This window comes from Dicentrarchus labrax, unplaced genomic scaffold (assembly GCF_905237075.1).
Source record: "Dicentrarchus labrax unplaced genomic scaffold, dlabrax2021, whole genome shotgun sequence".
In the NCBI taxonomy this organism is placed as follows: domain Eukaryota; kingdom Metazoa; phylum Chordata; class Actinopteri; family Moronidae; genus Dicentrarchus; species Dicentrarchus labrax.
Genome location: NW_026136702.1, coordinates 1576896 through 1598567, shown reverse-complemented (window position 1 = coordinate 1598567; position 21672 = coordinate 1576896). Strand labels below are relative to the sequence as shown.

Genomic DNA, 21672 nt, shown 5'->3' with positions numbered 1-21672 from the left:
ACGCTCGTTGAACCTCTTCTCTCTCAATCTGTCCAGGTCACATTTTTTAACTTTAACCACTGAAACTCGGCAGCGCTATAGTCAACAAGATGACGACGCTCACGGTCTTTTCGGTTTTCATTTCGGTCGTTCCTGGCCATGCTTTTGAGGGGATTCGTTTTAATTGTTTTCTGTCTCTCTGAGGAGTTAGAGACAGAGAGAGCGTGCGCAGCTGCTGTGGGCTCCCCTGATTGCCATGACAACCAAAGCCTGCTCACACACACACACACACACACACACACAGCTAGCTACAGAGAATGACAAGACATTAATAAGCTAGCTGGCTAGCTGGCTAGCTAAAGATAATTAGCAGGTGGCTAACAAGCAAACAATTTAAAGCTGAATGATTTTAATATTAACACAAAATAAGAACAATACACCTTAAATATTTTACCCTACTATGAGCTGTTCCTTAATTTACATTAGCACTCCTTCAGGAGCATAATACAATTAAACACATTAACCAGAGCTAGCACTTAGCTAGCGATTAGCGGTTAGCTAGCGATTAGCGCACAGCTAGCGATTAGCGCTTAGCTAGCGATTAGCATGTAGCTAGCGATTAGCGGATAGCTAGCGATTAGCATGTAGCTAAGCACTACCTTTGGTTTATGTGTTTATATGTGCTAGCTTTAGCTAGCTAGCTAAAGAGAATGACATGATATTAATATGCTAGCGCTAGCTAAGGAGGATGACAGGTTATCAATATGCTATAGGGAGGATTACATGGCATTAATAATCTAGCGCTAGCTGGCTAGCTAAAGATAATTAGCAGGTGGCTAACAAACAAACAATTTAAAGCTGAATGATTTTAATATTAACACAAAATAAGTTCAATACACCTTAAATATTTTACCCTACTATGAGCTGTTCCTTAATTTACATTAGCACTCCTTCAGGAGCATAATACAATTAAACACATTAACCACAGCTAGCACTTGGCTAGCAACTAGCGGTTAGCACTTAGCTAGCGATTAGCGCACAGCTAGCGATTAGCGGTTAAATAGCGGTTAGCACGTAGACATGGTATTAACATATGGGCCAGAGCAAGGCACAATCAAAATTGCTTTAGGAATTTTCTAGGTTTTCTTATTATTCTTCCGCCTGTTTTTCGGCGCGCTTCTTCTCCCGCAGTTTTTGTCGCACATACACAAAAAAGGTATCAAAACGTGCGGCTCGGCCGGGAATCGAGTGCTATGACTTTTCTAAGAATTTCGCCAAACGGTTTGCCGATAAATCGCCAAAAACCGGTCCAAAAAATGAATGGGTGTGTATTGCGAGAACCTCCAACTGAAAAAAACTGCCAGAGTGCGTGACATCATCGCTAGAGTGTGGGGAGAGGGAAAAATTTGTCGAAAAATAAATTTGTAAACTGCTGTCATGGCCACAAATTTCACTCTACAGAAATAATTTATAGATAGAAACGTAGGTAAATCCGTTGGGGTCGCAGTGATACTACTGCTGAAGCTGTCAGACAAATAGTTTTGGCGGGAGACGCACTGATGCGCCAGCAACGCCCTCTCACGGCCCCATCTACTCCCATGTTAATTTTAGAGGAGGAATCTTGAAAAACGCTCGTTGAACCTCTTCTCTCTCAATCTCCCCAGGTCACATTTTTTAACTTTAGCCACTGAAACTCGGCAGTGCTATAGTCAACAAGATGACGACGCCCACGGTCTTTTCGGTTTTCATTTCGGTCGTTCCTGGCCATGCTTTTGAGGGGATTCATTTTAAATGTTTCTGTCTCTCTGAGGAGTTAGAGACAGAGAGAGAGCGTGCGCAGCTGCTGTGGGCTCCCCTGATTGCCATGACAACCAAAGCCTGCTCCCCCCACACACACACACACACACACACACACACACACACACAGCTAGCTACAGAGAATGACAAGGCATTAATAAGCTAGCGCTAGCTAGCTGGCTAGCTAAAGATAATTAGAAGGTGGCTAACAAACAAACAATTTAAAGCTGAATGATTTTAATATTAACACAAAATAAGTTCAATACACCTTAAATATTTTACCCTACTATGAGCTGTTCCTTAATTTACATTAGCTTTCCTTCAGGAGCATAATACAATTAAACAAATTAACCAAAGCTAGCACTTAGCTAGCGATTAGCGCTTAGCTAGCGATTAGCGCATAGCTAGCGATTAGCACATAGCTAGCGATTAGCGGTTAGCTAGCGATTAGCACGTAGTTTAGCGCCAGCTCTGGTTAATGTGTTTATGTGTGCTAGCTCTAGCTAGCTAGCTAAAGAGAATTAGTAGGTAGAAGAAGGTATTAGAAGGCTAGCTAATTAATTTAAATGCCTTGCTTGCTAGAGAGGATAAGCTACTAATGTTCTAGCACAAGCTAGCTAGACAGAACAAGGTATGAATGTGCTAGCACTCGCTAGCTAGAGAGGACAAAGGATTACTGTGCTAATTAAACGTCACAAAAGACACTGAAATTCTTAATTAGCCATCTATTTCAACTTGTTACACATGACACAAGTAATACAGATTTAGTAATGTAATAAAACATCAAGTTAGATTTATTTTGTGAGGAAGAAGACACTCAGACTGTTGTAACTGCCTATGACTGCACAGTAAGAATAGTTTTCTTTCTTAATTATGTATTATTTATTAATATAAATATTGTTATTCATGTTATTGATAGCATTACTTATTATTGTTATTATTATTATTACTATTATTATCATTATTATTATTATAACTACATACTTATTATTCCCACCATTGTGGTTATTACTTATTTAGTTACTTTAGCAATTTTAATTAAACCATGACCCTTCCTGCATTATCCCAGGACAATATTATGCCAAACTCCATTTAAGAAATACCATATGTTAACAATTATTTGCGCTTACATAAAAGCACATAACTGTAGAAACACAAGAAAAAACTCATCATATCTCAACAGTCTTCTTGTTAATTCGGCATCAATATAATACATAAATACCAACTTTTTGGCCGACTTTGTCGCATCAACTCGTTACCGGCCTCACTATTTCAGTGGGAGAAGATCGTGGCAATAGATGGAAAAAACAAGATTTGTCATTAAAATACGTGGTTGTTAGTGGATCACGCGGACGCCGAATTAAACACGGGTGTCTCCCCTCATTGTACTGTAAACTACTCGGCAGTGTCAGTAATGTATGGGCCAGTGTCACGGGCCAGAGCAAGGCACAATCAAAATTGCTTTAGGAATTTTCTAGTTATAATATTTTATTCTTCCGTACGTTTTTCGGCGCGCTTCTTCTCCCGGAGCTTTTGTCGCACATACACAAAAAAGGTATCAAAACGTGCGGCTCGGCCGGGACATCTAGTGCTATGACTTTTCTAAGAATTTCGCCAAACGGTTTGCCGGTAAATCGCCAAAAACCGGTCCAAAAAATGAATGGGTGTGTATTGCGAGAACCTCCAACTGAAAAAAACTGCCAGAGTGCGTGACATCATCGCTAGAGTGTGGGGAGAGAGAAAAATTTGTCGAAAAATAAATTTGTAAACTGCTGTCATGGCCACAAATTTCACTCTACCGAAATAATTTATAGATAGAAACGTAGGTAAATCCGTTGGGGTCGCAGTGATACTACTGCTGAAGCTGTCAGACAAATAGTTTTGGCGGGAAACGCACTGATGCGCCAGCAACTCCCTCTCACGGCCCCATCTACTCCCATGTTAAAATGGAGAGGAGGAATCTTGAAAAACGCTCGTTGAACCTCTTCTCTCTCAATCTCCCCAGGTCACATTTTTTAACTTTAACCACTGAAACTCGGCAGCGCTATAGTCAACAAGATGACGACGCTCACGGTCTTTTCGGTTTTCATTTCGGTCGTTCCTGGCCATGCTTTTGAGGGGATTCATTTTAAATGTTTCTGTCTCTCTGAGGAGTTAGAGACAGAGAGAGAGCGTGCGCAGCTGCTGTGGGCTCCCCTGATTGCCATGACAACCAAAGCCTGCCACACACACACACACACACACACACACACACACACACAGCTAGCTACAGAGGCTGACAAGACATTAATAAGCTAGCGCTAGCTGGCTAGCTAAAGATAATTAGCAGGTGGCTAACAAACAAACAATTTAAAGCTGAATGATTTTAATATTAACACAAAATAAGAACAATACACCTTAAATATTTTACCCTACTATGAGCTGTTCCTTAATTTACATTAGCACTCCTTCAGGAGCATAATACAATTAAACACATTAACCAAAGCTAGCACTTAGCTAGCGATTAGCGCTTAGCTAGCGATTAGCATGTAGCTAGCGATTAGCGGTTAGCGATTAGCACGTAGCTAGCGATTAGCGGTTAGCTAGCGATTAGCACGTAGCTAGTTAGCGCTAGCTTTGGTTTATGTAGTTTATGCGATTAGCACTAGCTAGCGCTAGCTTTGGTTTATGTGTTTATGTGTGCTAGCTCTAGCTAGCTAGCTAAAGAGAATGACATGATATTAATATGCTAGCGCTAGCTAAGGAGGATGACAGGTTATCAATATGCTATAGGGAGGATTACATGGCATTAATAATCTAGCGCTAGCTGGCTAGCTAAAGATAATTAGCAGGTGGCTAACAAACAAACAATTTAAAGCTGAATGATTTTAATATTAACACAAAATAAGAACAATACACCTTAAATATTTTACCCTACTATGAGCTGTTCCTTAATTTACATTAGCACTCCTTCAGGAGCATAATACAATTAAACACATTAACCAAAGCTAGCACTTAGCTAGCGATTAGCATAGGTCAGCACTTAGCTAGCGATTAGCGCACAGCTAGCGATTAGCGGTTAGCACGTAGACATGGTATTAACATATGGGCCAGAGCAAAGGCACAATCAAAATTGCTTTAGGAATTTTCTAGTTATTGTGCCTTGCATAAGCAAGCACAATAATATACTTTAAATTTTCGGGCTTATATATTATTATTCTTCCGTACTTTTTCGGCGCGCTTCTTCTCCCGCAGCTTTTGTCGCACATACACAAAAAAGGTATCAAAACGTGCGGCTCGGCCGGGACATCGAGTGCTATGACTTTTCTAAGAATTTCGCCAAACGGTTTGCCGATAAATCGCCAAAAACCGGTCCAAAAAATGAATGGGTGTGTATTGCGAGAACCTCCAACTGAAAAAAACTGCCAGAGTGCGTGACATCATCGCTAGAGTGTGGGGAGAGAGAAAAATTTGTCGAAAAATAAATTTGTAAACTGCTGTCATGGCCACAAATTTCACTCTACAGAAATAATTTATAGATAGAAACGTAGGTAAATCCGTTGGGGTCGCAGTGATACTACTGCTGAAGCTGTCAGACAAATAGTTTTGGCGGGAGACGCACTGATGCGCCAGCAACGCCCTCTCACGGCCCCATCTACTCCCATGTTAAATTTTAGAGGAGGAATCTTGAAAAACGCTCGTTGAACCTCTTCTCTCTCAATCTCCCCAGGTCACATTTTTTAACTTTAGCCACTGAAACTCGGCAGTGCTATAGTCAACAAGATGACGACGCCCACGGTGTTTTCGGTTTTCATTTCGGTCGTTCCTGGCCATGCTTTTGAGGGGATTCATTTTAAATGTTTTCTGTCTCTCTGAGGAGTTAGAGACAGAGAGAGCGTGCGCAGCTGCTGTGGGCTCCCCTGATTGCCATGACAACCAAAGCCTGCTCCACACACACACACACACACACACACACACACACACACAGCTAGCTACAGAGAATGACAAGACATTAATAAGCTAGCGCTAGCTGGCTAGCTAAAGATAATTAGCAGGTGGCTAACAAACAAACAATTTAAAGCTGAATGATTTTAATATTAACACAAAATAAGTTCAATACACCTTAAATATTTTACCCTACTATGAGCTGTTCCTTAATTTACATTAGCACTCCTTCAGGAGCATAATACAATTAAACACATTAACCAAAGCTAGCACTTAGCTAGCGATTAGCGCTTAGCTAGCGATTAGCATGTAGCTAGCGATTAGCAGTTAGCTAGCGATTAGCACGTAGCTAGTTAGCTTAGCGGTTAGCTAGCGATTAGCAGTAGCTAGCGATTAGCACGTAGCTAAGCGCTAGCTTTGGTTTATGTGTTTATGTGTGCTAGCTCTAGCTAGCTAGCTAAAGAGAATGACATGATATTAATATGCTAGCGCTAGCTAAGGAGGATGACAGGTTATCAATATGCTATAGGGAGGATTACATGGCATTAATAATCTAGCGCTAGCTGGCTAGCTAAAGATAATTAGAAGGTGGCTAACAAGCAAACAATTTAAAGCTGAATGATTTTAATATTAACACAAAATAAGAACAATACACCTTAAATATTTTACCCTACTATGAGCTGTTCCTTAATTTACATTAGCACTCCTTCAGGAGCATAATACAATTAAACACATTAACCAAAGCTAGCACTTAGCTAGCGATTAGCGGTTAGCACTAGCTAGCGATTAGCTTAGCTAGCGATTAGCGCATAGCTAGCGATTAGCTAGCGTTATAGCGGTTAGCACGTAGACATGGTATTAACATATGGGCCAGAGCAAGGCACAATCAAAATTGCTTTAGGAATTTTCTAGTTTAAACTTATTATTCTTCCGTACGTTTTTCGGCGCGCTACTCCTCCCGCAGCTTTTGTCGCACATACACAAGAAAGGTATCAAAACGTGCGGCTCGGCCGGGAATCGAGTGCTATGACTTTTCTAAGAATTTCGCCAAACGGTTTGCCGGTAAATCGCCAAAAACCGGTCCAAAAAATGAATGGGTGTGTATTGCGAGAACCTCCAACCGAAAAAAACTGCCAGAGTGCGTGACATCATCGCTAGAGTGTGGGGAGAGAGAAAAATTTGTCGAAAAATAAATTTGTAAACTGCTGTCATGGCCACAAATTTCACTCTACAGAAATAATTTATAGATAGAAACGTAGGTAAATCCGTTGGGGTCGCAGTGATACTACTGCTGAAGCTGTCAGACAAATAGTTTTGGCGGGAGACGCACTGATGCGCCAGCAACGCCCTCTCACGGCCCCATCTACTCCCATGTTAAAATGGAGAGGAGGATTCTTGAAACACGCTCGTTGAACCTCTTCTCTCTCAATCTCCCCAGGTCACATTTTTTAACTTTAGCCACTGAAACTCGGCAGTGCTATAGTCAACAAGATGACGACGCTCACGGTCTTTTCGGTTTTCATTTCGGTCGTTCCTGGCCATGCTTTTGAGGGGATTCATTTTAAATGTTTTCTGTCTCTCTGAGGAGTTAGAGACAGAGAGAGAGCGTGCGCAGCTGCTGTGGGCTCCCCTGATTGCCATGACAACCTAAAGCCTGCCCCACACACACACACACACACACACACACACACACACAGCTAGCTACAGAGAATGACAAGACATTAATAAGCTAGCGCTAGCTGGCTAGCTAAAGACAATTAGCAGGTGGCTAACAAGCAAACAATTTAAAGCTGAATGATTTTAATATTAACACAAAATAAGAACAATACACCTTAAATATTTTACCCTACTATGAGCTGTTCCTTAATTTACATTAGCACTCCTTCAGGAGCATAATACAATTAAACACATTAACCAAAGCTAGCACTTAGCTAGCGATTAGCGCTTAGCTAGCGATTAGCATGTAGCTAGCGATTAGCATGTAGCTAGCGATTAGCGGTTAGCTAGCGATTAGCACGTAGCTAAGCGCTACCTTTGGTTTATGTGTTTATGTGTGCTAGCTCTAGCTAGCTAGCTAAAGAGAATGACATGATATTAATATGCTAGCGCTAGCTAAGGAGGATGACAGGTTATCAATATGCTATAGGGAGGATTACATGGCATTAATAATCTAGCGCTAGCTGGCTAGCTAAAGATAATTAGCAGGTGGCTAACAAGCAAACAATTTAAAGCTGAATGATTTTAATATTAACACAAAATAAGTACAATACACCTTAAATATTTTACCCTACTATGAGCTGTTCCTTAATTTACATTAGCACTCCTTCAGGAGCATAATACAATTAAACACATTAACCAAAGCTAGCACTTAGCTAGCGATTAGCGGTAGCACTTAGCTAGCGATTAGCTAGCTAGCGATTAGCGTTAGCTAGCGATTAGCGCACAGCTAATTTAGCGGTTAGCACGTAGACATGGTATTAACATATGGGCCAGAGCAAGGCACAATCAAAATTGCTTTAGGAATTTTCTAGTTATTGTGCCTTGCATAAGCAAGCACAATACTATTATCCCTGTTTATTATTGTGCCTTGCATAAGCAAGCACAATACTACTCTTCCTCGGGCTTATTATTATTCTTCTTCCGTACGTTTTTCGGCGCGCTTCTTCTCCCGCAGCTTTTGTCGCACATACACAAAAAAGGTATCAAAACGTGCGGCTCGGCCGGGAATCGTAGTGCTATGACTTTTCTAAGAATTTCGCCAAACGGTTTGCCGATAAATCGCCAAAAACCGGTCCAAAAAATGAATGGGTGTGTATTGCGAGAACCTCCAACTGAAAAAAACTGCCAGAGTGCGTGACATCATCGCTAGAGTGTGGGGAGAAGGGAAAAATTTGTCGAAAAATAAATTTGTAAACTGCTGTCATGGCCACAAATTTCACTCTACAGAAATAATTTATAGATAGAAACGTAGGTAAATTCGTTGGGGTCGCAGTGATACCACTGCTGAAGCTGTCAGACAAATAGTTTTGGCGGGAAACGCACTGATGCGCCAGCAACACCCTCTCACGGCCCCATCTACTCCCATGTTAAATTTTAGAGGACGAATCTTGAAAGGAGCTCGTTGAACCTCTTCTCTCTCAATCTCCCCAGGTCACATTTTTTAACTTTAACCACTGAAACTTGGCAGTGCTATAGTCAACAAGATGACAACGCCCACGGTCTTTTCGGTTTTCATTTCGGTCGTTCCTGGCCATGCTTTTGAGGGGATTCATTTTAAATGTTTCTGTCTCTCTGAGGAGTTAGAGACAGAGAGAGAGCGTGCGCAGCTGCTGTGGGCTCCCCTGATTGCCATGACAACCAAAGCCTGCTCACACACACACACACACACACACACACACACACACACACAGCTAGCTACAGAGAATGACAAGACATTAATAAGCTAGCGCTAGCTGGCTAGCTAAAGATAATTAGCAGGTGGCTAACAAGCAAACAATTTAAAGCTGAATGATTTTAATATTAACACAAAATAAGTTCAATACACCTTAAATATTTTACCCTACTATGAGCTGTTCCTTAATTTACATTAGCACTCCTTCAGGAGCATAATACAATTAAACACATTAACCAAAGCTAGCACTTAGCTAGCGATTAGCGCTTAGCTAGCGATTAGTTAGCTAGCGTTAGTTAGCTAGTTGCGATTAGCATGTAGCTAAGCGCTACCTTTGGTTTATGTGTTTATGTGTGCTAGCTCTATCTAGCTAGCTAAAGAGAATGACATGATATCAGTATGCTAGCCTAGCTAAGGAGGATGACAGGTTATCAATATGCTATAGGGAGGATTACATGGCATTAATAAGCTAGCTGGCTAGCTAAAGATAATTAACAGGTGGCTAACAAGCAAACAATTTAAAGCTGAATGATTTTAATATTAACACAAAATAAGTTCAATACACCTCAAATATTTTACCCTACTATGAGCTGTTCCTTAATTTATATTAGCACTCCTTCAGGAGCATAATACAATTAAACACATTAACCAAAGCTAGCACTTTGCTAGCGATTAGCGGTTAGCTAGCGGTTAGCGGTTAGCTAGCGATTAGCGCACAGCTAGTGATTAGCGTTTAGCTAGCGATTAGCACATAGCTAAGCGCTAGCTTTGGTTAATGTGTTTATGTGTGCTAGCTCTAGCTAGCTACCTAAAGAGAATTAGAAGGTAGAAGAAGGCTAGCTAATTAATTAATATGCTTTGTTTGCTAGATAGGATAAGCTACTAATGTTCTAGTGCCAGCTAGCTAGACAGAACAAGGTATGAATGTGCTAGCACTCGCTAGCTAGAGAGGACAAACGATTACTTTGCTAATTAAACGTCACAAAAGACACTGAAATTCTTAATTAGCCATCTATTTCAACTTGTTACACATTACACAAGTAATACAGATTCAGTAATGTAATAAAACATCAAGTTAAATTTATTTTGTGAGGAAGAAGACACTCAGACTGTTGTAACTGCCTATGACTGCACAGTAAGAATAGTTTTCTTTCTTAATTATGTATTATTTATTAATATAAATATTGTTATTCATATTATTGATAGCATTACTTATTATTGTTGTTATTATTATTATTATTATAACTACATACTTATTATTCCCACCATTGTGGTTATTACTTATTTAGTTACTTTAGCAATTTTAATTAAACCATGACCCTTCCTGCATTATCCCAGGACAATATTATGCCAAACTCCATTTAAGAAATACCATATATTAACAATTATTTGCGCTTACATAAAAGCACATAACTGTAGAAACACAAGAAAAAACTCATCATATCTCAACAGTCTTCTTGTTAACTCGGCATCAATATAATACATAAATACCAACTTTTTGGCCGACTTTGTCGCATCAACTCGTTACCAGGCTCACTATTTAAGTGGGAGAAGACCGTGGCAATAGATGGAAAAAACACGATTTGTCATTAAAATACGTGGTTGTTAGTGGATCACGCGGACGCCGAATTAAACACGGGTGTCTCCCCTCATTGTACTGTAAACTACTCGGCAGTGTCAGTAATGTATGGGCCAGTGTCACGGGCCAGAGCAAGGCACAATCAAAATTGCTTTAGGAATTTTCTAGTTATTATTATTCTTCCGTACGTTTTTCGGCGCGCTACTCCTCCCGGAGCTTTTGTCGCACATACACAAAAAAGGTATCAAAACGTGCGGCTCGGCCGGGAATCGAGTGCTATGACTTTTCTAAGAATTTCGCCAAACGGTTTGCCGATAAATCGCCAAAAACCGGTCCAAAAAATGAATGGGTGTGTATTGCGAGAACCTCCAACCGAAAAAAACTGCCAGAGTGCGTGACATCATCGCTAGAGTGTGGGGAGAGAGAAAAATTTGTCGAAAAATAAATTTGTAAACTGCTGTCATGGCCACAAATTTCACTCTACAGAAATAATTTATAGATAGAAACGTAGGTAAATCCGTTGGGGTCGCAGTGATACTACTGCTGAAGCTGTCAGACAAATAGTTTTGGCGGGAAGACGCACTGATGCGCCAGCAACGCCCTCTCACGGCCCCATCTACTCCCATGTTAAATTTTAGAGGAGGAATCTTGAAAAACGCTCGTTGAACCTCTTCTCTCTCAATCTCCCCAGGTCACATTTTTTAACTTTAACCACTGAAACTCGGCAGTGCTATAGTCAACAAGATGACGACGCTCACGGTCTTTTCGGTTTTCATTTCGGTCGTTCCTGGCCATGCTTTTGAGGGGATTCATTTTAAATGTTTTCTGTCTCTCTGAGGAGTTAGAGACAGAGAGAGAGCGTGCGCAGCTGCTGTGGGCTCCCCTGATTGCCATGACAACCAAAGCCTGCTCACACACACACACACACACACACACACACACACACACACAGCTAGCTACAGAGAATGACAAGACATTAATAAGCTAGCGCTAGCTGGCTAGCTAAAGATAATTAGCAGGTGGCTAACAAACAAACAATTTAAAGCTGAATGATTTTAATATTAACACAAAATAAGTTCAATACACCTTAAATATTTTACCCTACTATGAGCTGTTCCTTAATTTACATTAGCACTCCTTCAGGAGCATAATACAATTAAACACATTAACCAAAGCTAGCACTTAGCTAGCGATTAGCGGATTAGCACTTAGCTAGCGATTAGCGGTTAGCTAGCATAGCTAAGTGTACTTTGGTTAATGTGTTTATGTGTGCTAGCTCTAGCTAAGAGGATGAAGGTTTCATATGCTATAGGAGGATTACATGGCATTAATAAAGTAATTAGCGCACAGCTAGCGATTAGCGGTTAGCACGTAGACATGGTATTAACATATGGGCCAGAGCAAGGCACAATCAAAATTGCTTTAGGAATTTTCTAGTTATTGTGCCTTGCATAAGCAAGCACAATACTACTATCCTGCTTATTATTATTAAACTTATTATTATTCTTCCGTACGTTTTTCGGCGCGCTTCTTCTCCCAGAGCTTTTGTCGCACATACACAAAAAAGGTATCAAAACGTGCGGCTCGTCGGGGACATCTAGTGCTATGACTTTTCTAAGAATTTCGCCAAACGGTTTGCCGGTAAATCGCCAAAAACCGGTCCAAAAAATGAATGGGTGTGTATTGCGAGAACCTCCAACTGAAAAAAACTGCCAGAGTGCGTGACATCATCGCTAGAGTGTGGGGAGAGAGAAAAATTTGTCGAAAAATAAATTTGTAAACTGCTGTCATGGCCACAAATTTCACTCTACAGAAATAATTTATAGATAGAAACGTAGGTAAATCCGTTGGGGTCGCAGTGATACTACTGCTGAAGCTGTCAGACAAATAGTTTTGGCGGGAAACGCACTGATGCGCCAGCAACTCCCTCTCACGGCCCCATCTACTCCCATGTTAAATTTTAGAGGAGGAATCTTGAAACACGCTCGTTGAACCTCTTCTCTCTCAATCTCCCCAGGTCACATTTTTTAACTTTAACCACTGAAACTCGGCAGTGCTATAGTCAACAAGATGACGACGCTCACGGTCTTTTCGGTTTTCATTTCGGTCGTTCCTGGCCATGCTTTTGAGGGGATTCATTTTAAATGTTTTCTGTCTCTCTGAGGAGTTAGAGACAGAGAGAGAGCGTGCGCAGCTGCTGTGGGCTCCCCTGATTGCCATGACAACCAAAGCCTGCTCCCACACACACACACACACACACACACACACACACACACAGCTAGCTACAGAGAATGACAAGACATTAATAAGCTAGCGCTAGCTGGCTAGCTAAAGATAATTAGCAGGTGGCTAACAAGCAAACAATTTAAAGCTGAATGATTTTAATATTAACACAAAATAAGTTCAATACACCTTAAATATTTTACCCTACTATGAGCTGTTCCTTAATTTACATTAGCACTCCTTCAGGAGCATAATACAATTAAACACATTAACCAAAGCTAGCACTTAGCTAGCGATTAGCGCTTAGCTAGCGATTAGCATGTAGCTAGCGATTAGCAGTTAGCTAGCGATTAGCACGTAGCTAGCGATTAGCGGTTAGCTAGCGATTAGCACGTAGCTAAGCGCTAGCTTTGGTTTATGTGTTTATGTGTGCTAGCTCTAGCTAGCTAGCTAAAGAGAATGACATGATATTAATATGCTAGCGCTAGCTAAGGAGGATGACAGGTTATCAATATGCTATAGGGAGGATTACATGGCATTAATAATCTAGCGCTAGCTGGCTAGCTAAAGATAATTAGCAGGTGGCTAACAAGCAAACAATTTAAAGCTGAATGATTTTAATATTAACACAAAATAAGAACAATACACCTTAAATATTTTACCTACTATGAGCTGTTCCTTAATTTACATTAGCACTCCTTCAGGAGCATAATACAATTAAACACATTAACCAAAGCTAGAAATTGCTTTAGGAATTTTCTAGTTATTGTGCCTTGCAAAGCAAGCGTACAATACTACTCTTCCCATACTTATTATATTTATTGTGCCTTGCATAAGCAAGCACAATACTACTATCGGTCATGCTTATTATTGGGCCAGTGCATAAGCAAGCACAATACAAAATTCCTTTGGTTTTCTAGTTATTATTATTATTCTTCCGTACGTTTTTCGGCGCGCTACTCCTCCCGGAGCTTTTGTCGCACGTACACAAGAAAGGTATCAAAACGTGCGGCTCGGCCGGGAATCGAGTGCTATGACTTTTCTAAGAATTTCGCCAAACGGTTCGCCGGTAAATCGCCAAAAACCGGTCCAAAAAATGAATGGGTGTGTATTGCGAGAACCTCCAACCGAAAAAAACTGCCAGAGTGCGTGACATCATCGCTAGAGTGTGGGGAGAGAGAAAAATTTGTCGAAAAATAAATTTGTAAACTGCTGTCATGGCCACAAATTTCACTGTACAGAAATAATTTATAGATAGAAACGTAGGTAAATTCGTTGGGGTCGCAGTGATACTACTGCTGAAGCTGTCAGACAAATAGTTTTGGCGGGAGACGCACTGATGCGCCAGCAACTCCCTCTCATGGCCCCATCTACTCCCATGTTAAAATGGAGAGGAGGATTCTTGAAAAACGCTCGTTGAACCTCTTCTCTCTCAATCTCCCCAGGTCACATTTTTTAACTTTAACCACTGAAACTCGGCAGCGCTATAGTCAACAAGATGACGACGCTCACGGTCTTTTCGGTTTTCATTTCGGTCGTTCCTGGCCATGCTTTTGAGGGGATTCATTTTAAATGTTTTCTGTCTCTCTGAGGAGTTAGAGACAGAGAGAGAGCGTGCGCAGCTGCTGTGGGCTCCCCTGATTGCCATGACAACCAAAGCCTGCTCACACACACACACACACACACACACACACACACAGCTAGCTACAGAGAATGACAAGACATTAATAAGCTAGCGCTAGCTGGCTAGCTAAAGATAATTAGCAGGTGGCTAACAAACAAACAATTTAAAGCTGAATGATTTTAATATTAACACAAAATAAGAACAATACACCTTAAATATTTTACCCTACTATGAGCTGTTCCTTAATTTACATTAGCACTCCTTCAGGAGCATAATACAATTAAACACATTAACCAAAGCTAGCACTCAGCTAGCGATTAGCGCTTAGCTAGCGATTAGCATGTAGCTAGCGATTAGCGGTTAGCTAGCGATTAGCGGTTAGCTAGCGATTAGCACGTAGCTAAGCGCTAGCTTTGGTTTATGTGTTTATGTGTGCTAGCTCTAGCTAGCTAACTAAAGAGAATGACATGATATTAATATGCTAGCGCTAGCTAAGGAGGATGACAGGTTATCAATATGCTATAGGGAGGATTACATGGCATTAATAATCTAGCGCTAGCTGGCTAGCTAAAGATAATTAGCAGGCGGCTAACAAGCAAACAATTTAAGGCTGAATGATTTTAATATTAACACAAAGTAAGTTTAATACACCTTAAATATTTTACCCTACTATGAGCTGTTCCTTCATTTACATTAGCACTCCTTCAGGAGCATTATACAATTAAACACATTAACCAAAGCTAGCACTTAGCTAGCGATTAGCACGTAGCTAGCGATTAGCGCTTAGCTAGCGATTAGCGCTTAGCTAGCGCTTAGCACGTAGCTAAGCGCTACCTTTGGTTAATGTGTTTATGTGTGCTAGCTCTAGCTAAAGAGAATTACATGGTATTAATATGCTAGCGCTAGCGTGCTAAAGAGCAAGACATGGCTAGACATGGTATTAACATATGGGCCAGAGCAAGGCACAATCAAAATTGCTTTAGGAATTTTCTAGTTAATATTATTCTTCCGTACGTTTTTCGGCGCGCTACTCCTCCCGGAGCTTTTGTCGCACGTACACAAAAAAGGTATCAAAACGTGCGGCTCGGCCGGGAATCGAGTGCTATGACTTTTCTAAGAATTTCGCCAAACGGTTTGCCGATAAATCGCCAAAAACCGGTCCAAAAAATGAATGGGTGTGTATTGCGAGAACCTCCAACCGAAAAAAACTGCCAGAGTGCGTGACATCATCGCTAGAGTGTGGGGAGAGAGAAAAATTTGTCGAAAAATAAATTTGTAAACTGCTGTCATGGCCACAAATTTCACTCTACAGAAATAATTTATAGATAGAAACGTAGGTAAATCCGTTGGGGTCGCAGTGATACTACTGCTGAAGCTGTCAGACAAATAGTTTTGGCGGGAGACGCACTGATGCGCCAGCAACGCCCTCTCACGGCCCCATCTACTCCCATGTTAAAAAGGAGAGGAGGATTCTTGAAACACGCTCGTTGAACCTCTTCTCTCTCAATCTCCCCAGGTCACATTTTTTAACTTTAGCCACTGAAACTCGGCAGTGCTATAGTCAACAAGATGACGACGCTCACGGTCTTTTCGGTTTTCATTTCGGTCGTTCCTGGCCATGCTTTTGAGGGGATTCATTTTAAATGTTTCTGTCTCTCTGAGGAGTTAGAGACAGAGAGCGAGCGTGCGCAGCTGCTGTGGGCTCCCCTGATTGCCATGACAACTAAAGCCTGCCCACACACACACACACACACACACACACACACACACACACACACACAGCTAGCTACAGAGAATGACAAGACCTTAATAAGCTAGCGCTAGCTGGCTAGCTAAAGACAATTAGCAGGCGGCTAACAAGCAAACAATTTAAAGCTGAATGATTTTAATATTAACACAAAATAAGAACAATACACCTTAAATATTTTACCCTACTATGAGCTGTTCCTTAATTTACATTAGCACTCCTTCAGGAGCATAATACAATTAAACACATTAACCAAAGCTAGCACTTAGCTAGCGATTAGCGCTTTAGCTAGCGATTAGCATGTAGCTAGCGATTAGCATGTAGCTAGCGATTAGCGGTTAGCTAGCGATTAGCACGTAGCTAAGCGCTACCTTTGGTTTATGTGTTTATGTGTGCTAGCTCTAGCTAGCTAGCTAAAGAGAATGACATGATATTAATATGCTAGCGCTAGCTAAGGAGGATGACAGGTTATCAATATGCTAAAGGCAGGATTACATGGCATTAATAATCTAGCGCTAGCTGGCTAGCTAAAGATAATTAGAAGGTGGCTAACAAGCAAACAATTTAAAGCTGAATGATTTTAATATTAACACAAAATAAGTTCAATACACCTTAAATATTTTACCCTACAATGAGCTGTTCCTTAATTTACATTAGCACTCCTTCAGGAGAATAATACAATTAAACACATTAACCAAAGCTAGCACTTAGCTAGCAATTAGCGGTTAGCACTAAGCTAGCGATTAGCGGTTAGCACTTAGCTAGCGATTAGCGCACAGCTAGCGATTAGCGGTTAGCACGTAGACATGGTATTAACATATGGGCCAGAGCAAGGCACAATCAAAATTGCTTTAGGAATTTTCTAGTTATTGTGCCTTGCATAAGCAAGCACAATACTATTATCCCTCGGGCTTATTAAACTTATTATTCTTCCGTACGCTTTTTCGGCGCGCTACTCCTCCCGCAGCTTTTGTCGCACATACACAAAAAAGGTATCAAAACGTGCGGCTCGGCCGGGAATCGAGTGCTATGACTTTTCTAAGAATTTCGCCAAACGGTTTGCCGGTAAATCGCCAAAAACCGGTCCAAAAAATGAATGGGTGTGTATTGCGAGAACCTCCAACCGAAAAAAACTGCCAGAGTGCGTGACATCATCGCTAGAGTGTGGGGAGAGAGAAAAATTTGTCGAAAAATTAATTTGTAAACTGCTCTCACGGCCACAAATTTCACTCTACAGAAATAATTTATAGATAGAAACGTAGGTAAATTCGTTGGGGTCGCAGTGATACGACTGCTGAAGCTGTCAGACAAATAGTTTTGGCGGGAAACGCACTGATGCGCCAGCAACGCCCTCTCACGGCCCCATCTACTCCCATGTTAATTTTAGAGGAGGAATCTTGAAAAACGCTCGTTGAACCTCTTCTCTCTCAATCTCCTCAGGTCACATTTTTTAACTTTAACCACTGAAACTCGGCAGTGCTATAGTCAACAAGATGACGACGCTCACGGTCTTTTCGGTTTTCATTTCGGTCGTTCCTGGCCATGGGTTCGAGGGGATTCATTTTAATTGTTTCTGTCTCTCTGAGGAGTTAGAGACAGAGAGAGAGCGTGCGCAGCTGCTGTGGGCTCCCCTGATTGCCATGACAACCAAAGCCTGCTCACACACACACACACACACACACACACACACACACACAGCTAGCTACAGAGAATGACAAGACATTAATAAGCTAGTGCTAGCTGGCTAGCTAAAGATAATTAGAAAGTGGCTAACAAACAAACAATTTAAAGCTGAATGATTTTAATATTAACACAAAATAAGTTCAATACACCTTAAATATTTTACCCTACTATGAGCTGTTTCTTAATTTACATTAGCACTCCTTCAGGAGAATAATACAATTAAACACATTAACCAAAGCTAGCGGTTAGCTAGCGATTAGCATGTAGCTAGCGATTAGCAGTTAGCTAGCGATTAGCACGTAGCTAAGCGCTAGCTTTGGTTTATGTGTTTATGTGTGCTAGCTCTAGCTAGCTAGCTAAAGAGAATGACAGGTTATCAATATGCTATAGGGAGGATTACATGGCATTAATGATCTAGCGCTAGCTGGCTAGCTAAAGATAATTAGCAGGCGGCTAACAAGCAAACAATTTAAAGCTGAATGATTTTAATATTAACACAAAATAAGTTCAATACACCTTAAATATTTTACCCTACTATGAGCTGTTCCTTAATTTACATTAGCACTCCTTCAGGAGCATAATACAATTAAACACATTAACCAAAGCTAGCACTTAGCTAGCGATTAGCGGTTAGCACTTAGCTAGCGATTAGCGGTTAGCTAGCGATTAGCACATAGCTAAGTGCTACCTTTGGTTAATGTGTTTATGTGTGCTAGCTCTAGCTAAGGAGGATGACAGGTTATCAATATGCTATAGGGAGGATTACATGGCATTAATAAAAGGTAATTAGCGCACAGCTAGCGATTAGCGGTTAGCACGTAGACATGGTATTAACATATGGGCCAGAGCAAGGCACAATCAAAATTGCTTTAGGAATTTTCTAGTTATTGTGCCTTGCATAAGCAAGCACAATACTACTATCCCTCGTGCTTATTATTATTAAACTTATTATTATTCTTCCGTACGTTTTTCGGCGCGCTTCTTCTCCCAGAGCTTTTGTCGCACATACACAAAAAAGGTATCAAAACGTGCGGCTCGTTGAGGACATTAGTGCTATGACTTTTCTAAGAATTTCGCCAAACGGTTTGCCGGTAAATCGCCAAAAACCGGTCCAAAAAATGAATGGGTGTGTATTGCGAGAACCTCCAACTGAAAAAAACTGCCAGAGTGCGTGACATCATCGCTAGAGTGTGGGGAGAGAGAAAAATTTGTCGAAAAAATTTTTTGTAAACTGCTGTCATGGCCACAAACTTCACTCTACAGAAATAATTTATAGATAGAAACGTAGGTAAATCCGTTGGGGTCGCAGTGATACTACTGCTGAAGCTGTCAGACAAATAGTTTTGGCGGGAAACGCACTGATGCGCCAGCAACTCCCTCTCACGGCCCCATCTACTCCCATGTTAATTTTAGAGGAGCAATCATGAAACACGCTCGTTGAACCTCTTCTCTCTCAATCTCCCCAGGTCACATTTTTTAACTTTAACCACTGAAACTTGGCAGTGCTATAGTCAACAAGATGACGACGCTCACGGTCTTTTCGGTTTTCATTTCGGTCGTTCCTGGCCATGCTTTTGAGGGGATTCATTTTAAATGTTTCTGTCTCTCTGAGGAGTTAGAGACAGAGAGAGAGCGTGCGCAGCTGCTGTGGGCTCCCCTGATTGCCATGACAACCAAAGCCTGCTCACACACACACACACACACACACACACACACACACACACACACACAGCTAGCTACAGAGAATGACAAGGCATTAATAAGCTAGCTGGCTAGCTGGCTAGCTAAAGATAATTAGCAGGTGGCTAACAAGCAAACAATTTAAAGCTGAATGATTTTAATATTAACACAAAATAAGAACAATACACCTTAAATATTTTACCCTACTATGAGCTGTTCCTTAATTTACATTAGCACTCCTTCAGGAGCATAACACAATTAAAGACATTAACCAAAGCTAGCACTTAGCTAGCGATTAGCGGTTAGCTAGCGATTAGCGCACAGCTAGCGATTAGCGCTTAGCTAGCGATTAGCATGTAGCTAGCGATTAGCGGATAGCTAGCGATTAGCATGTAGCTAAGCACTACCTTTGGTTTATGTGTTTATATGTGCTAGCTTTAGCTAGCTAGCTAAAGAGAATGACATGATATTAATATGCTAGCGCTAGCTAAGGAGGATGACAGGTTATCAATATGCTATAGGGAGGATTACATGGCATTAATAATCTAGCGCTAGCTGGCTAGCTAAAGATAATTAGCAGGTGGCTAACAAACAAACAATTTAAAGCTGAATGATTTTAATATTAACACAAAATAAGTTCAATACACCTTAAATATTTTACCCTACTGTGAGCTGTTACTTCATTTACATTAGCACTCCTTCAGGAGCATAATACAATTAAACACATTAACCACAGCTAGCACTTGGCTAGCAACTAGCGGTTAGCACTTAGCTAGCGATTAGCGCACAGCTAGCGATTAGCGGTTAGCACGTAGACATGGTATTAACATATGGGCCAGAGCAAGGCACAATCAAAATTGCTTTAGGAATTTTCTAGTTATAATATTTTATTCTTCCGTACGCTTTTTCGGCGCGCTTCTTCTCCCAGAGCTTTGATCGCACGTACACAAAAAAGGTATCAGAACGTGCGGCTCGTTGAGGACATTAGTGCTATGACTTTTCTAAGAATTTCGCCAAACGGTTCGCCGATAAATCGCCAAAAACCGGTCCAAAAAATGAATGGGTGTGTATTGCGAGAACCTCCAACTGAAAAAAACTGCCAGAGTGCGTGACATCATCGCTAGAGTGTGGGGAGAGAGAAAAATTGTCGAAAAATAAATTTGTAAACTGCTGTCATGGCCACAAATATCACTCTACAGAAATAATTTATAGATAGAAACGTAGGTAAATTCGTTGGGGTCGCAGTGATACTACTGCTGAAGCTGTCAGACAAATAGTTTTGGCGGGAAACGCACTGATGCGCCAGCAACACCCTCTCACGGCCCCATCTACTCCCATGTTAAAATGGAGAGGAGGATTCTTGAAAAACGCTCGTTGAACCTCTTCTCTCTCAATCTCCCCAGGTCACATTTTTTAACTTTAACCACTGAAACTCGGCAGGGCTATAGTCAACAAGATGACGACGCTCACGGTCTTTTCGGTTTTCATTTCGGTCGTTCCTGGCCATGCTTTTTAGGGGATTCATTTTAAATGTTTCTGTCTCTCTGAGGAGTTAGAGACAGAGAGAGAGCGCGCGCAGCTGCTGTGGGCTCCCCTGATTGCCATGACAACCAAAGCCTGCTCACACACACACACACACACACACACACACACACACAGCTAGCTACAGAGAATGACAAGACATTAATAAGCTAGCGCTAGCTGGATAGCTAAAGATAATTAGCAGGTGGCTAACAAGCAAACAATTTAAAGCTGAATGATTTTAATATTAACACAAAATAAGTTCAATACACCTTAAATATTTTACCCTACTATGAGCTGTTCCTTAATTTACATTAGCACTCCTTCAGGAGCATAATACAATTAAACACATTAACCAAAGCTAGCACTTAGCTAGCGATTAGCGCTTAGCTAGCGATTAGCATGTAGCTAGCGATTAGCGGTTAGCTAGCGATTAGCATGTAACTAGCGATTAGCACGTAGCTAGCGATTAGCACGTAGCTAAGCACTAGCTTTGGTTTATGTGTTTATATGTGCTAGCTTTA

General features: G+C 41.1%; 3 long non-coding RNA genes across 6 annotated transcripts; 2 read left to right on the top strand and 1 right to left on the bottom strand.

Annotated features, from left to right (window-relative positions):
• Positions 1-1020: 1020 nt before the first annotated feature.
• Positions 1021-7341, top strand: LOC127374082 (uncharacterized). Its single transcript, XR_007886986.1, has 3 exons — positions 1021-1119; positions 3255-3331; positions 6690-7341. It is a non-coding gene; the product is annotated as an uncharacterized LOC127374082 (long non-coding RNA).
• Positions 1196-21513, bottom strand: LOC127374053 (uncharacterized). 4 transcript variants are annotated; one of them, XR_007886982.1, is made up of 5 exons: positions 21421-21513; positions 19816-20274; positions 16636-16875; positions 14015-14928; positions 10861-11036 (listed from the first exon to the last, which is right to left on the bottom strand). It is a non-coding gene; the product is annotated as an uncharacterized LOC127374053 (long non-coding RNA). The 4 variants fall into 4 exon arrangements; XR_007886979.1 differs by lacking the exons at positions 10861-11036; positions 21421-21513 and adding an exon at positions 1196-1320 and having other exon boundaries at positions 19816-19990; XR_007886981.1 differs by lacking the exons at positions 10861-11036; positions 21421-21513 and adding an exon at positions 5072-5161 and having other exon boundaries at positions 19816-19990.
• Positions 8280-14592, top strand: LOC127374072 (uncharacterized). Its single transcript, XR_007886984.1, has 2 exons — positions 8280-8399; positions 13890-14592. It is a non-coding gene; the product is annotated as an uncharacterized LOC127374072 (long non-coding RNA).
• Positions 21514-21672: the final 159 nt, after the last annotated feature.